The 15000-nt window shown below is 40.3% G+C and overlaps 1 protein-coding gene across 1 annotated transcript in view; it reads right to left on the bottom strand.

Annotated features, from left to right (window-relative positions):
• The window catches only part of dcc (DCC netrin 1 receptor), a 266606-nt gene that overhangs the window by 250698 nt on the left and 908 nt on the right, over window positions 1–15000 (bottom strand). The window lies entirely within an intron of this gene.

The raw sequence follows: 15000 nt of genomic DNA, 5'->3' as shown, positions 1-15000 counted from the left end.
TGAAAATAAAGCAAAGCGAGACGAGCTCTGGACGCAGGGTGCTTTCATTCTGGTACTGTACTGAAAGACAGTTAAAACTGTGATTTTAGCATTGATCCGCGTTGATTTGAACTGAATTGATCTGAATAATGGCACGGTCAGCTGCTTCTTTCATAATTTAGCACCATTGATTGATATTTTCCCGCAGCGGTCTGTATGTTATACAGAGCTTAAGCTCCGTTCATAAGCGTGTGTGTTTGTATTTCTGACCGCTGTTTCCTCAAGAGTCTCGAAGGAAGTAGAGCAGATTGTGATTTATTTGGAAATCAGGGACGGTTGTGCTCTCCGTGTCAGAAACGATCCGAAGGATTGGCCGTCAAACCCAGCCATGCGTTGCATGTAAATGGTTCTCTGTATGAAAATACAGGAATCAATCGTTCTGCGTTCACCGGCGAGGACCACATCACGTTCACGTCTGACTTCATGCGTTCGCTGAGAACCGAACCCACGGCGTCAGGTCACGGGTTCATCTGATCTTTTATAGAAATACACTCAATTATCTATCAGTAAAGATCATGTCCTACTGTAAACATATCAAAACTATGCATAGCTAAGAACTTCATTTGAACAACTTTGAAGTTAGATTTTTTTTCTCCCTCAGATTCCAGATTTTCAGATCAGAACAAACCAGACATCGATGAAACATAGTTTACCCTTATGACTGGTTTTGTGCTTCATGATCAAATGAAGAAACATGTATAAACGGTGTTATCACGATACCGATAAGCTGTAAATGTTCAAAAAGTGCTGGCACACAAATTATTTCACATCAACAAGAAACAAATAAAATGACTCTCTAGTCTCTGAGATGCTAAAAACTCCCTCTCGTCTTTTCTAGAAGTGCAGTGAGTTTCTTCACTAACTCCGGACTTTAAATGCAGAAGCAGCAGAAGCCAAATCACAATAAGCCTAAACAAACACATCAGGCTCCTGCAGACCTTCAGCTCAAGCCGAGGCTTTACTCAAACCTCCCACAAACTCCATTCTGTCTCCAGCTCCAGTAAACCGCAGGAACACTGCAGGAGACCAGCGCTTTGTTTCTCCGCGCTGCAGATGGTCCTTCTGGCACCAGAGAGACGGAGCTGAAGACCAGATCCGTCCAAATCCTGTGTGTGTGTGTGTGTGTGTGTGTGTGAGAGAGAGAGACGCTCCGCATCCGTCTGCGGTCAAGTGCATCTCAGCGGCCAAAGCAAACACACAAACACACATAGCGCTGCCATCAGCATGCGGCCCCATGTGTGCGTGTTATTAAGGGCCAGACTCCATCAGGGGCCCGACACGCACGGGACCGGCGTCTCCTCGCCACCTGACTCCTCTGTGTCTGATTCCACGGAAATAAAAGACGGCAGCAGATGTCTGTTCCTGATCCATCTCTCTCTGTCTGTCCCGAGCTCGCCTCCCTCCTGGGATTATATCTCTCCAAACTCTCATATCAACGTAAAATGTGCAAAACAATTAAAACAAACAAGAAACTATTAGGAATGCAAAAGAAAATAAACATTTGCTAATGCAAAATACTATTATGAACACGGAAAAACTTATCAGAATGTTTTTCAATGCAATAATGCAATTATATCAAAGCATTATACCAAAACAAAAAAACAAAAATGTATTATGTTTCAAATAGCAATTACACCACTGCAAAAACACAAAATGTAGAACAGCAAAAAAAGTTTTTAATGCAATACACAATTATGTTGATGCAAAAAAAAACTTGCAATCAAAAGAAACACTAGTATTTATATTAATACTAGTTACCAGTATTAGTAGTTGTATTCTTAAAAGCACTTTATAAATAAAAAAAATAATCAAAAATATTGCATCATGTAAAAAATGTAAAAACTTTGATACTGTTGATACAAAAATATTAACAATCTAAAAAAAAGCCTAGTATATCATTGCAAAAAAACCCAAACCAAAACGAAAAAAAAAAAAACCATTTGTATCAATGTAAACGCAGAGGTCTGTTTTCAGTGCAATGCACAATTATATCACTGCAAAAACTTTCAGCAATTAAAAAAAAAGTAGTATGTCATTGTCAAAAATGATATTTGTTCATTTAGAAAGTTTCTTTTACTGTCCGTGGGATATGAGCACACGATGTGCGGCGGTTAGTTAGTATAAGAACAGAACAGACCAGTACTTCTGAACGGACACACGACTGAATTGATTTCTAACTTCATTAGATTGAGAGAGAAGCACTTGAACCCTCATCAGATACTTCATTCATCTGTTAATTACTCCAGCACTCCATCCTCTCCCGACAGCAAAATAAGCTTCATCTGCCGTAACTTCAGCCGTTAACCGTATGCTCTCTGCTCTTTCATCTGTAACCGGCCGGCTTTGTCCTTCTGCGGCGGTGTGAAGACAGAGGGGCTCCTGGGAATCAGATCTCCCAGCATGGCCTCTTTATACAGCGACCCGAGCGCGGCTCAGTAATGACCCCGTGCCGAGAGAGAGAGACGCCCGCCGAGAGCAGAACAGCCTCAGTGCTTGAGCGCCGCTCGGCCAATTAACCCCCATTCAGGTCTGCTTTTAACACACGATCATTTCTTTTTATCATGTCTATTTGTTTATCTTTTTAGATATTTAGATAGTAAGGTGTAACCAAATTACGTTTCTTTGAGTTGCTTCATCAAATAAGTCTCTCCAGTTGCTTTGTTTCTCATGTGTTGATTGACAGCTCTGGGGTTGCCATGTTGAGAGAAATTAAGTGCAGAGTACATGATCTTATTATAGTACTAGACTAAAAATCAGCATGCATTTACTCCAAAACACATTCGGTGTTCTTTATAATCAATCAAATGCACACTCAGAATATTATACAAACCAACAATATATCTTAAATATGACAAATATCATTTATGTATTTAGTCTTGTTTTATTAACCAATGATCTCCGGTGATCCAGTTCAAGCAATAAGGAGAAATAACACGTGTGTGTTTGAAAGTAATGTAACACGTTTCTTTCCATAAAAAGTAACTAAGTAACGTTACTTTTTTGGGTGAGTAACGATTCTTTCATATTCTTTCAGCAGTAGGTGAGTCTGAATTGTTCGTTTTACTGAATGATTATGAGTGAGTCATTGAATCGTTCATTCAACCGGTTTGATTTCGTGCAAACATTCGGCTGTCACTAATTCTGCCACGAAAGATATGCTAGTAACCGTGCTAGCACACAGCTTCACCTTTAGCAGCTGCTTCATTCAAGAACAAAGTGAATTTCAGTCACTGAATCACCGAAGCATTGATTCCTTCAAGAATGAGGTGAGTTTCTTGATGACCAGCTCACAGAATCATTCATTCAAATGCATTGATTCATTCAAGAACAAAGCATTCAACCTTTCATTATGAATCATTTATTTCCCCGATTCCTTCAAAAACACAGATTCGTGACCGTCACCGAATCATTCTTTTTTCCCAAATCCTTTAAAACACAGATTCATTCAACAGGTGCGCTACTTCATTAGTTCTTTTTTTAAAAAATGTTTGCATTTTGCCTACTTCAAAACAGTTTAATTTGGTGTATTATTTTGGCGTAAACGAGAGAAGATAACAGTAAACCCTGCGTGCTCTTCACAGCTGTGTGTATCTGAACACGTTCACATGTATGTGTATTCGTGAACCAGCTGGAAACGCCCCTCGAAGCAGCGCTGATTAAAGAGAAGGACGCCGCGGCGCTCCATTACTGAAACTCACATCACCAGCTGAATGCAAATGATCCCAGACGCCCTTGTAGAAGCAAAGACACACATCGCCAGTGATGTTCAATGCCGTGTTCAGGAGACAAACGGCATCGTTTTAGCGTGAGCTGAACGCTAATAAACACTGTGAAACCTCAGCCCCGGCACGTTCTGGTATTATAAACGGGCTCAAAGCATCACTCCAGGGCTGAAAATTACATGAGACGGTGGGCCGCAAATGACTTTGCATGCATTTCACTCCAATTCCAGCCAGCGTTCTGCCTGCTTTAGTGATCCTTCAATTGATATTACACTTGTCAACAGCCGGCGAGAGAGACGGTTATTCCTGCGTGACTAAATTCGACAGTATTAATCTCTGGCTGTGGTTATTATAACCTGCTGCACCTCGCGGTATCTTCATCAGGCCGGCGACAAGACAGCCGCTCGCGGAGAACAACGTCATTCAGGGATTCGTGAGGAATCTAACTCAGCCACCGATTCGTCGACTTCCAGCACGTTACATACTGCATGTAGATCAGATATTCATCAAAGACGCTCAGGATCCGGAGAGCTTCCTTTGGTCTTCACCGATCCGGTCCCAAAATCATGCTTTGATCATTTAGAATTACGTGAATAAAAATGTAATCATAATCAAGACATACTAAGTCGTAATTATGGGGTGAAAGTCTAAATTAGGACAAAAAGTTTAAATTGACATGAAATAATTGAATTCTCAATATCATAAATTGTCACAATTGACTTTATCATAATTCTGACATTTTTAATCTCTGCACACTTGATTCCTAGTTTCAACTTTTTGTATCATAATTACGACTTCATCATAATCCCAATTTAATATTCCGTGACAGATATTTTGTTAGTAATCCGTAGTTTCTCTCACACTATAATTTTGACTTTTACGGCATAATTTCAACTTACTATATCATAGTTTGACTTTTCTTTTCATGTCATGATTCTGACTCTGTATTTCGTGCACTGCAGCATCTGTTTTCCAGCTAAACCAAGCGCTCGATATTTCCATAAAAAAGCGAGGTGGCGGTGGGCGGGAGAGTGATGTCACGGGTGTGTAACACGGCGACCAGCGCAAACCGTTAACAACGAAATGTTATTTTGCCGAACTCGTCCATTAATGCAGATGAGATGAACAAAGGCCTCGAGAAACACACACAGCAGGTCAGGAGCAACACACACACACACACAGGCTCATAAAGCCACTTCACAGTCAGACACACTCGTGACAATTAAAGCACACACACACACACACACACACACACACACACACAGCTGACGGTGGGCCAAGCCTGGACAGATGGGTCCAATTGTGATGGAAATGAAGAGTGACCCTTTGAACACGTGGCTCTTTTGAGGACGAGATGTCATCGACTCGTCTTTTTTTTTCCACAGCGGTTTGTTTATCATCTTCTGGTCTCGCACAGATCCGGTCAGTGTGATACGGCTCATGCAGAATCTGCCTTAATCTGTCATCAGATAACAGCAGATTATGTTGTAGAATGAGCGCTGAGCGTGTCGAGTCACGGAGACGATAAATGCTGGATTCCTACGCAACTCGTCTAAAATCCGGCGGAGCCATCTGAATGTGAGATTTATGTTCTTCATTGGCTCTTTCATCCAGTCCAGAGCTCTGGGGATCGTTCTCATTCATAACAGAAAAGAAGGGCTTTTTAAGGGAATGCTGTAATGTGGTTTGAGGGAAGACAAACACCGGCATCACGGGTCACAAACCGCTCTTATCTGACAGGCGCTTTAATCCCAAGCAATTACAGTGCATTGAAACCATACATTTACTGTAGAGAAATGAGCTCTTGTCTTCTGAATACATCCACGGTTTTAATGAAATCTAATGCATATTTAATATTAAAGCACATGCAATTATGTGCACAATAAAAAACATTTACATCCAACCACTGAAGTGTGAAATTGCCGGCAGCAAACTTTTTACTTTGGAAATAAAATCAAGTCCAGCCACGATCGGGAATGAGTTCGGCACTGAAAGGGGGATAATTAGGATTGTTTGCGATGCAGAAACTTTATGATATACGTCTATTTACTGTGTTCGCGACACTGAAGAACAGAAATCGAACCAATGACCTGGGTGTTGCAGACACAGCAAAACACCAAAAACACTTCTGAGATGAGCAAGAGTCAGAGACCACAGTAACACTTTACATTACATTTAATTGCACTGATATTTCAAAAAATACTGCCTAATTTGGTATATTCTATTTATTTTGATTTATATACAGTCCCACATTCATCTTTAATGAGTAAAATGACATTTTGTTTGTCCTAAAACAGCTTGAATGTAACTCGACGCCCACAGCTCATTTAGTTTTTGTGGAATCGTGAATATGCAAATGAGCCCCGCCCCCAGCCCAGAATACCTGCTGCTTTCTTCGGCGCGGGTGACTGAAGCGTAAACGCCGCACAACATGGCAACGCTGGATTAATTCAGCGTATATGTTTGATCTAAACACTGGGATTTACTCGAGCTCATGAACAAACTGCTCAGAGATGCTGCTGGCTGATAAATCTGCACGCGGTTCGTATTTAAGCTTATTAAAAACCCCAGAAAAACAACATTAAAAGCGTGATTTTCTCCACAGGGCATCTTTAATATTCAACAGAGCATCCGAGTACAGAAAAGTGAGCCGAAGAGGTTAACATTTATAGATAATGTGTTAAAAGGAAAAGAACAACGGTGACCTTCCGAACAGCCTTTTATTCGATTATTATCATCATAAAACAAACATAAATGCATTGTGCAGTGTCTTAAATATGATTTAATTAATGATCCTGATCGTGGTTGAACTGTATGCATTTCAAAAACAAAAACCACAAAGCAATTGAATTACTGACGCTCCTAATTCAGTGTGAAACACACCAAAGATTTATTTTCATCCGAGCGTCTGAATATGACCTGCAGCAGGTCGACACGTATTAATAATAGTTATGATGATTCTCATAAACCATATGGAACATAATTAGAGAACAAGGCTGACCTTCCGACGCATTCACTCGCCTCTCTGTTAATATAAACTCATTCTCGTTTTCACAAAAAGTCTTTCATATCAATGCTTAATTCAGTGCCAAACTAATTAATGGCTGGATCTGTGTGATTATAAAACTCTTCTGGATAAATAAGCAAACCTTCACTGCCTTCAATCTTACACTCCAGTGGCTGAATATAAATATGTTTTTATTGTAAAAAAACAGATTAATTGCATGTACAAGTAGGTTATTCTTGACTGGAGATTCATTCATTTGCATTAAAGTGTGCAGATGTGTTACGAATACATTTCTTTACAGTCTTATCATCAGACTCCAGCGTCGGACTAAATTAGTAATTAGTTCAGTCACGAGTCGTGATCATTAAACGCTCAAAACATAACTTCACTGCATTTTGTGCATTTTCTACATTCACTTCATGACGGAGAAAACACACACTATCTGAAACATCAAGAGTCAGACCGAGCTGAACGAGTAAACAAACATGTGTCTCTGTGTGTGTGTGTGTGTGTGTGTGTGTGTGTGTGTGTGTGTGTGTGTGTGTGTGTGTGTGTGTGTGTGTGTGTGTGTGTGTGTGTGTGTGTGTGTGTGTGTGTGTGTGTGTGTGTGTGTGTGTGTGTGTGTGTGTGTGTGTGTGTGTGTGTGTGTGTGTGTGTGTGTGTGTGTGTGTGTGTCTGTGTGTGTGTGTGTGTGTGTGTGTGTGTGTGTGTGTGTGTGTGTGTGTGTGTGTGTGTGTGTGTGTGTGTCTGTGTGTGTGTGTGTGTGTCTGTCTGTGTGTGTGTGTGTGTGTGTATGTGTGTGTGTGTGAGTGTGTGTGTGTATGTGTGTGTGTGTGTGTGTGTGTGTGTGTGTGTGTGTGTGTGTGTGTGTGTGTGTGTGTGTGTGTGTGTGTGTGTGTGTGTGTGTGTGTGTGTGTGTGTGTGTGTGTGTGTGTGTGTGTGTGTGTGTGTGTGTGTGTGTGTCTGTGTGTGTGTGTGTGTGTGTGTGTGTGTGTGTGTGTATATGTGTGTGTCTCTGTGAGTGTGTGTGTGTGTGTGTGTGTGTGTGTGTGTGTGTGTGTGTGTGTGTGTGTGTGTATGTGTGTGTGTGTCTGAGTGTGTGTGTGTGTGTGTGTGTGTGTGTGTGTGTGTGTGTGTGTGTGTGTGTGTGTGTGTGTGTGTGTGTGTGTGTGTGTGTGTGTGTGTGTGTGTGTGTGTGTGTGTGTGTGTGTGTGTGTGTGTGTGTGTGTGTGTGTGTGTGTGTTTCTGTGAGTGTGTGTGTGTGTGTGTGTGTGTGTGTGTGTGTGTGTGTGTGGAAGCAGGCGTCCATCTGTTTGTCTAAAGTGTGAATAAGCGCTCAGAGAAGGCCGTCCTTCACGCAGACGAGCTGCAGCAGAACAGATGCGGATCAGATCTGCTTTGGTCACGCTCACACAGACGCACAGAAACTCAAACCATCACGGAGACGCTTGGAAACAGGTTGATGATGGTCTCGGAGATCTGTGGCTTCTTCGGTCATTACTGCTTCAGTGCCACCATCATCTGAATGTATTCACGAACACAAAGAATCAGTTTTATGAGTGCACCAGAATCTAATCTTCAGGAGAAAAGTCCCACATTCAAGCCTTTCCGTCAGGTTTGGACAGCTTTTTGAGGTTTGTTTAAGTGTGTGTGTGATTAGAGACTCAATGCTATATTTTAACTTAAAGAGTCATTTTCCTGCACAGATGTAAATATATATTCAATGTGATGTGTTCTTTTATATTCTCTTTAAAACAGTTTGTGGCAGGTTAGTCTAAACCATTAAAAGTGCGCTACACAAATATCTTTTTCTTATTTTTTAGCTGTAAATATTAATTATGCTTATATTTTAGATGCTTCAATAAAACCAAACTGTATGTTTCAAGACAAATGACACAAAAGGTCTCCTTCAGCACACGTACAGACGGAAAGTAGAAAGATGAAATGAAAGTGAACCTGAAGCTAGACTTTCACACTGGTGTGTGTGTGTGTGTGTGTGTGTGTGTGTGTGTGTGTGTGTGTGTGAGGGCCAAGGCTCTCTGTAAGATCACATTAATTCACTAATTAAGGCTTTAATTAAGAAGGCTTTTCCTCCAGCTTTCAGAGAAATGTATTTTCTCCAGCAGCCGACGTAAAGTAGGACAAGCGTTCTCTAACCACCGGCAAACATTAATCACAGCGAAGACGCCCGTCTTTACATGTGATGAGTTATTCATTGAGTCGTTCGAGCAAAACACACTCCATCTGACGTAAAACAGAAAACACACACACACACACACACACACACAGGGCAGAATATCTGAATCACAAGAGTCACCTCGAGACAATCAGCGTTTGATCACAACGAGGACTCAAATGCTGACTCTTCTCAAATGAGGACTCAATAAGATTTACTATTTACTACATGCTCTACTTCAAATACAGGCAGAACTCGTGTTAAAAATGAAAACTGACTGAAATAATCTCCCTGTCATAAAGACGCGCTATACGTTTTTCCCAAAAGCAATGAGAAACACTGGTTGATGAGATCTCTGTGAGCCGAGGACTAATGAGATTCTGGACTCTTCCGCTAAGCTTCACCTCGCTCTGGATCAGCCAGGGTCTGGTCGCAGATGAAGATGAGGAAGATGATGAAGGCGTCTCCGGCCCGTCGTAACGAGTCACTGGAGGCCAGGGTTTTACCGCTGTTTTAATGACACGGTCATGTGTGTCTCGAGCGGCTTATTAACGGAGACAGAAGCGCTGCTCGTCACCAGCGGACCTCTGACATTCAGCTCTCAGAGAACAGATCGTCCTGCGGCGCTTTCAGCTCCAAACTCACCGGAGACCCGCAGCGTCACAGACCGGCTTCTAGATACAGCTGGTTAGAAAACCCATTCAGAATGAACATGTGTTTACATTCTTTCCGTGCCGCTCCGTTTTAACACACATAACTTTATTTCTCAACGTTCTGTTTGTGTGTATAGATCGGGTTTTTACCGACTTCTGGAGAACATTTCATGTTTGGAGATATATTCACTGAGAGAAATGGTTACCTGTTTAATACTTATGATGCCTGCTCTACGTATATATTCTAATTACATTTATATGCTTTTCCAGGAGCTTAATAACAACAAAAAAAGTATTGATGAAGTTTCCATTCATCTCTAGAGGGAAATGATTGTTATTAAATCATTGACTCCAATCATTTGTTAAAATTATTCGGGGAAATCGTTTATGAAACAAAACAAGTCTTGTGTGAGTCACTGAATCATTGATTGAACTGATTCTTTCAAATACACTGATTCGTTTATTTGGAAAGACAAAGTGAAAGTATATTAGTGAATAATAATAATACTGAAAATAGCTTAGTATCATTAAATAAGCTACATTTCTAATCCAATGTCTGTATCGAAACATGATCATAAACATGATATTTCATCCGTGTTAAACCTAACATATCTGTTTCACGATCAAAACCATAAAACACAACCTAACCAGAGAGAATAAATGATAATTACATTTTTATTGGGGGTTTTTTTTCGGGTGTTTTTTTTTTTTTTTTGATGTATGCATCAAAGCTGAATAAATAATTTTTCCATTGATGTCTGGTTTTTTAAAACATTTGACCGAGATACAACCATTAGAAAATATGGAAAAAACAAACCCAAATCTAAATATTGAGAAAATCTCCTTTAAAGTTGTGCAAATTAAGTTCCTAACTATGCATATTACTAATCCAAAATTCACTTTTGATATATTTACAAAATGTCTCTCTCTTTACTTAAAGCCCTAATAATGTTTTTTGATCCAGGCTCACAAATACTATTTTTTTTTTTGTCAAGACCCACAGAGCAATGTGAAAGAGGTGCGTTCACAATCAGACCTGAGCTCCTCCACGCTTCAGTCATGATTAAATCACTATAAGCACACCCAGAAGCATCACTGACCCGGAGCAGCGTTTAACCTCACGTGTGTGTTTCTGACGCTCTCACCGAAGCTCAGCGGCTGAATTTATGAGCACTTACGGAGATTAGCGATGCACGAGAGGGTTTGGACCGTGCCGAAGAGTCTCCCGTCATGCAGCATCACAGGAGGAAAAGTGTAATTATTAATTCACAGCATGATTAGCTGTTGAGCTCAAGAGCTCTTGAGAGGAGTTATGAAAATGACAAGCGCAGCACGCCATCTTTGACTGACACGAGGACTTTAAACCTGCGCTTAAAGCTGGAGTCCTACAGAACCACCAACTCTGGAAGGCTAAAGCTATTCAACTATTAAACTCCTGGGTTATCTGTCAGATTAGTGATTGACGGCCGTCCCGTGATTCAAACATCACGTCAAAGTCTGATCAAGCAGTGTTTCAGAGAAACCATTCAAAGGATCAGAAGGAAATGTGTTTCTCTTAGTGGAGATGACACCTGAACTATTCTTCTTTATAAGGTGCTTTGGTTTAAAATCAAAATAGCATATTTTTTGTAAATCTTGTGATTAAACTAATTTTATTGTTGCATGTTTTGGCCAGGATACTGGCCTCTGAGTCATTTTCCGCTAAACTTAAGGTTAAATTAAAACAAAATAAATGAACATTTTATGAACAAAACAAGCAACTGTCTATGAGTGAGTCATTGAATCACTGACTGAGTTGATTCATTCAACAACACTGATTCATTTAGGAATGAATCAAGCAACAGTCTATGAGCGAGCCATTGAATCATTGACTTAACAGATTTGTTCAGAAATGCTGAATCATACAGGAACAAAACACCGCTGCTGTGTTTGCTGAGACTATATGGTTCCAGAGTCTGTTGCTCAGATCTGATTTACACAGAGCTCTTTTCATTGTCACAACCCTAAAACAATCTAATCAGAGAATTTAAATGTAAAATACATCATTCTAACAGACATTTCCTACTAAAAAAACTCCAAAAAACTACCCAGTCTGTAAAAGAAAAAAATATTTTCCTATGAAAAACAGAATGAGATAAATGCATGTTTGTGTATGTTGCTGTAATTAAGTGTGTATTCCCGTAATGAACACACGTCTCTCCTGAGATCTTATCGGCGATCCTGGCACGGTATCCTGAATGTGTGTGTGCTGTTGTGGTGTAGGTGGCGAAGCGCAAGGCGCTAAACATCTGAACATAAACATCCTAACAGAGTCATTCACAGAGAATCACTGACAGCGGCGTCTGCCAAACTCTCACAGCAACGCAGATCAGGACTCTCTCCTTTGAGCTGCCTTTCAAGCTGCTGTGAATTACTGTTGTTGCTCGGAAACCACTTCGTTGCTAACCACAACTGCTTCCAAGGAACTGCATTGTTTGGTGAAAGAATACGGGTTGTATTAATGGTATTACGTTTTATTTTGTGACTCGTATATGGAATAACCGCTTTATAAAAGCAATAAACCATGTGAAGAAAAAGAAAGAGTCGACTCCCGCCCACTTGTTGGTCTTTTCTCATTGGTCTGAATGAAAATGCAGATTCATTCTTCACCACTAGGTGTCTAGGAGCGCTAAAATACAGTTTCCACGGTAACAATTTACACAAAGCAGCACTTTGCTCACAAACACTGTTTTATCACACATTACAGACGTGATGAGATGAACATGAGACCACTCTCCAAAGAAGGGGTTCGGAAAAATGAATCATGAGTGAATCGATTGGGAGTCATGAAGTAAGTAAGGCGAAAATAAATGCATAAGGACTCAAGGAAACAATATCATTAATTGCACATTAATTGTAATTAAATGAAAATTATATTTTTTATAGAAACTTTAATTTGACATTATTATAAAGTGTACTTTTTAAACTTCACCTGTTGTTTGAGAATCATAGTCATGAAATTGGGCTAATCTCTCAGGTGTCTGTTTAAAATATATTAATATCATCTGTAGCTGAATTTAGCATCCCAGTATTACATATTCTGAGATTTAAAAGGTATATTTACCGTGTTACTAAATTATTAGTGTTTCTGAAGAGTAACTGAGGTGAAGGTGCAAACAAAAAAGGTAATTAAATATTCAATACTATGCTACGTGCACAAAAACAATGATAATTAAAATAAAAATTCTACTATTGTCCATTTTGTTCCCAAAAAATCTTTAAGATCCAATAATGGAAGCCATTCCAGCTATACTGCTTAATTTGCCACGACTTTATGTTTTTATGAGATCTGAGTTACATTAAACATGAATGGCCTTAGCTGAATCTAGAATAATATACATAAGTAATATGATTCTAACACAAACCCGAATGGGTAAACTCACTCAAGAGAGGGGAGATGATAACACAATTATCACCTAAAAACAAAACCAGAAGATAAAACAGAACAACATAGGGCCACTTCAATAACCGTGAAGTGTTTGTGAATCATCTGACTGAGGAGAAAATCACAAACTATCGAGTCCAGACTTCAGAAGTAGCTCAGCTCCGTGTAATACCTGAACACAGATCGATCCGCGAACAAAAGCAGGGAATTGGGTACAAAGAGAGTAAAAGAGACTGAGCTAAAGCTAAACCGAGCCGATGGGTTTCTGGAGGAGAACACGTCTGGAGCTTTAGACTCAGAAGAAGACTGATGGGACAGTTCTAGTTCATCGTTTCATACGACGCTGATGTCTGGAGCTCAAACACGAAGACAGTTTGATAATATTCCCAATAAAAAAAGATTTCTGAATGTTCTTTAAATGCTTTCAATGCACAAAGATCTTTTGTGAAACTGAAAGGTCCTTCAGATGCTGAAGGTTCTTAAGACAAAAAATGGTCTTCTATGGCATCCTGAAGCTCCTTTATTCTTAAGAGTATAGAACCTTTTCCTATTTTTACCTGAGCACACACCACCAAACCAAACAGCTCATGTTTGAAAACATCTACAAGATACATGACTCGGGGAAACACCTGATGGTTCGTTAAGACTCAACATATATTTTTCTCTTCCAAAGGGATTGGATTTAATTGAAAGTGCGAGACATGTGAGGCGTTTGCCGTACCACGTTGGTTCAGGTCCATATGGAGAACTTGACTCGAGCACCTGTGTGTCTCCTGAGCTCCTGACACACACATCTGCTTCCAATTGAGATGTTTGCAGAAAATTAACAATCAGTGTAAAAACGCAGTCATGAATTTACATGAAAACAGCAGGTGTGAGATGAGCCGGACGCCAGTAAGTGTTTACTTCACGAGTCTGATACGATCTGCATCTGAATACACAAATCATGACACAGAGGATTTCGTGTGCATATGTGAAAACAACGATTAGACATCGCTGCAGAAAGCAGAAACAAACAGATATTTCCATTACACGCTCTCAAACTGATCAGAAAAACTGGACACCAGTGAAGACAAAGAACTGGATTATGAGCCACCCAACTCTGCATCGATTCACACCAACTAGAAATAAAACGTGAATCGATTCAATCCAACTCCGAGTGATTTCTAGATCAGCTTAAATGCATGATTTCCCAGACCTGGGCGTTTTGAAAGGATCCAATATTTGCATGTTTTCTATCGTGTTGAAACACGTGTCGAGGAACAAGACCCTTCTTTTTTTTCTTTCACAGTGATGAACCGCATTTCAGTGCATTTCTCTTTTTTTAGTTTGAATAAGAAGCTTCTTATCGGTATCGATCCTCTATGAAGAACCTTCAACATCCATTAAATCTTTCCATCGCACAAAAGAGTCTTTATAGCAAAGACAAGGTTCATCAGATCATTCGAACGTTCTAAGAAAAAATGGTTCTTTGGACAACCGATCAGGTCATTAGGTAACTAGAAATGGTTTTCCTGTTGAAATAACTGTTCTTCATGGAACCATCAATAAAGCCATCAGCCAATCAAATTATCTAAACGAATCTGACCAAACCCAACTTTCAAGCAAAGCATCCTTCTTTTAATCTCTATTCCAGGCTCCATTGCTTTGGCCAGTCTTGAACTTTGCCTTGCTGCCACCTGATGAGGATGAAGCGCTGAATAAATGTAAATAAATCTCGCTGGTTTAGCCTTCTATACATATGCAAATCTCTACATGAATGGCAGCAAAGCGCGAGGGCTCGTGGAGTACCGTGGTGAAACACTGCTCCTCTGCTGGCGTCGCCGGTAAATACAGCGGCTCAATGGCGAGGTGCGGTGGCGCAGCGGTTCGTGCTGAACCTCCAGAACATTCCCTCCGCTCTGCTTTACACCCAATGCAGCTTTACGGCGGAATATACGAGCTACATGCAACGAACACAATCCTACAGCGCGCGTCCC

The sequence above is a fragment of the Puntigrus tetrazona genome, chromosome 5 (genome assembly GCF_018831695.1).
Source record: "Puntigrus tetrazona isolate hp1 chromosome 5, ASM1883169v1, whole genome shotgun sequence".
NCBI lineage: Eukaryota > Metazoa > Chordata > Actinopteri > Cypriniformes > Cyprinidae > Puntigrus > Puntigrus tetrazona.
This window is presented reverse-complemented; position numbering and strand designations above follow the sequence as displayed.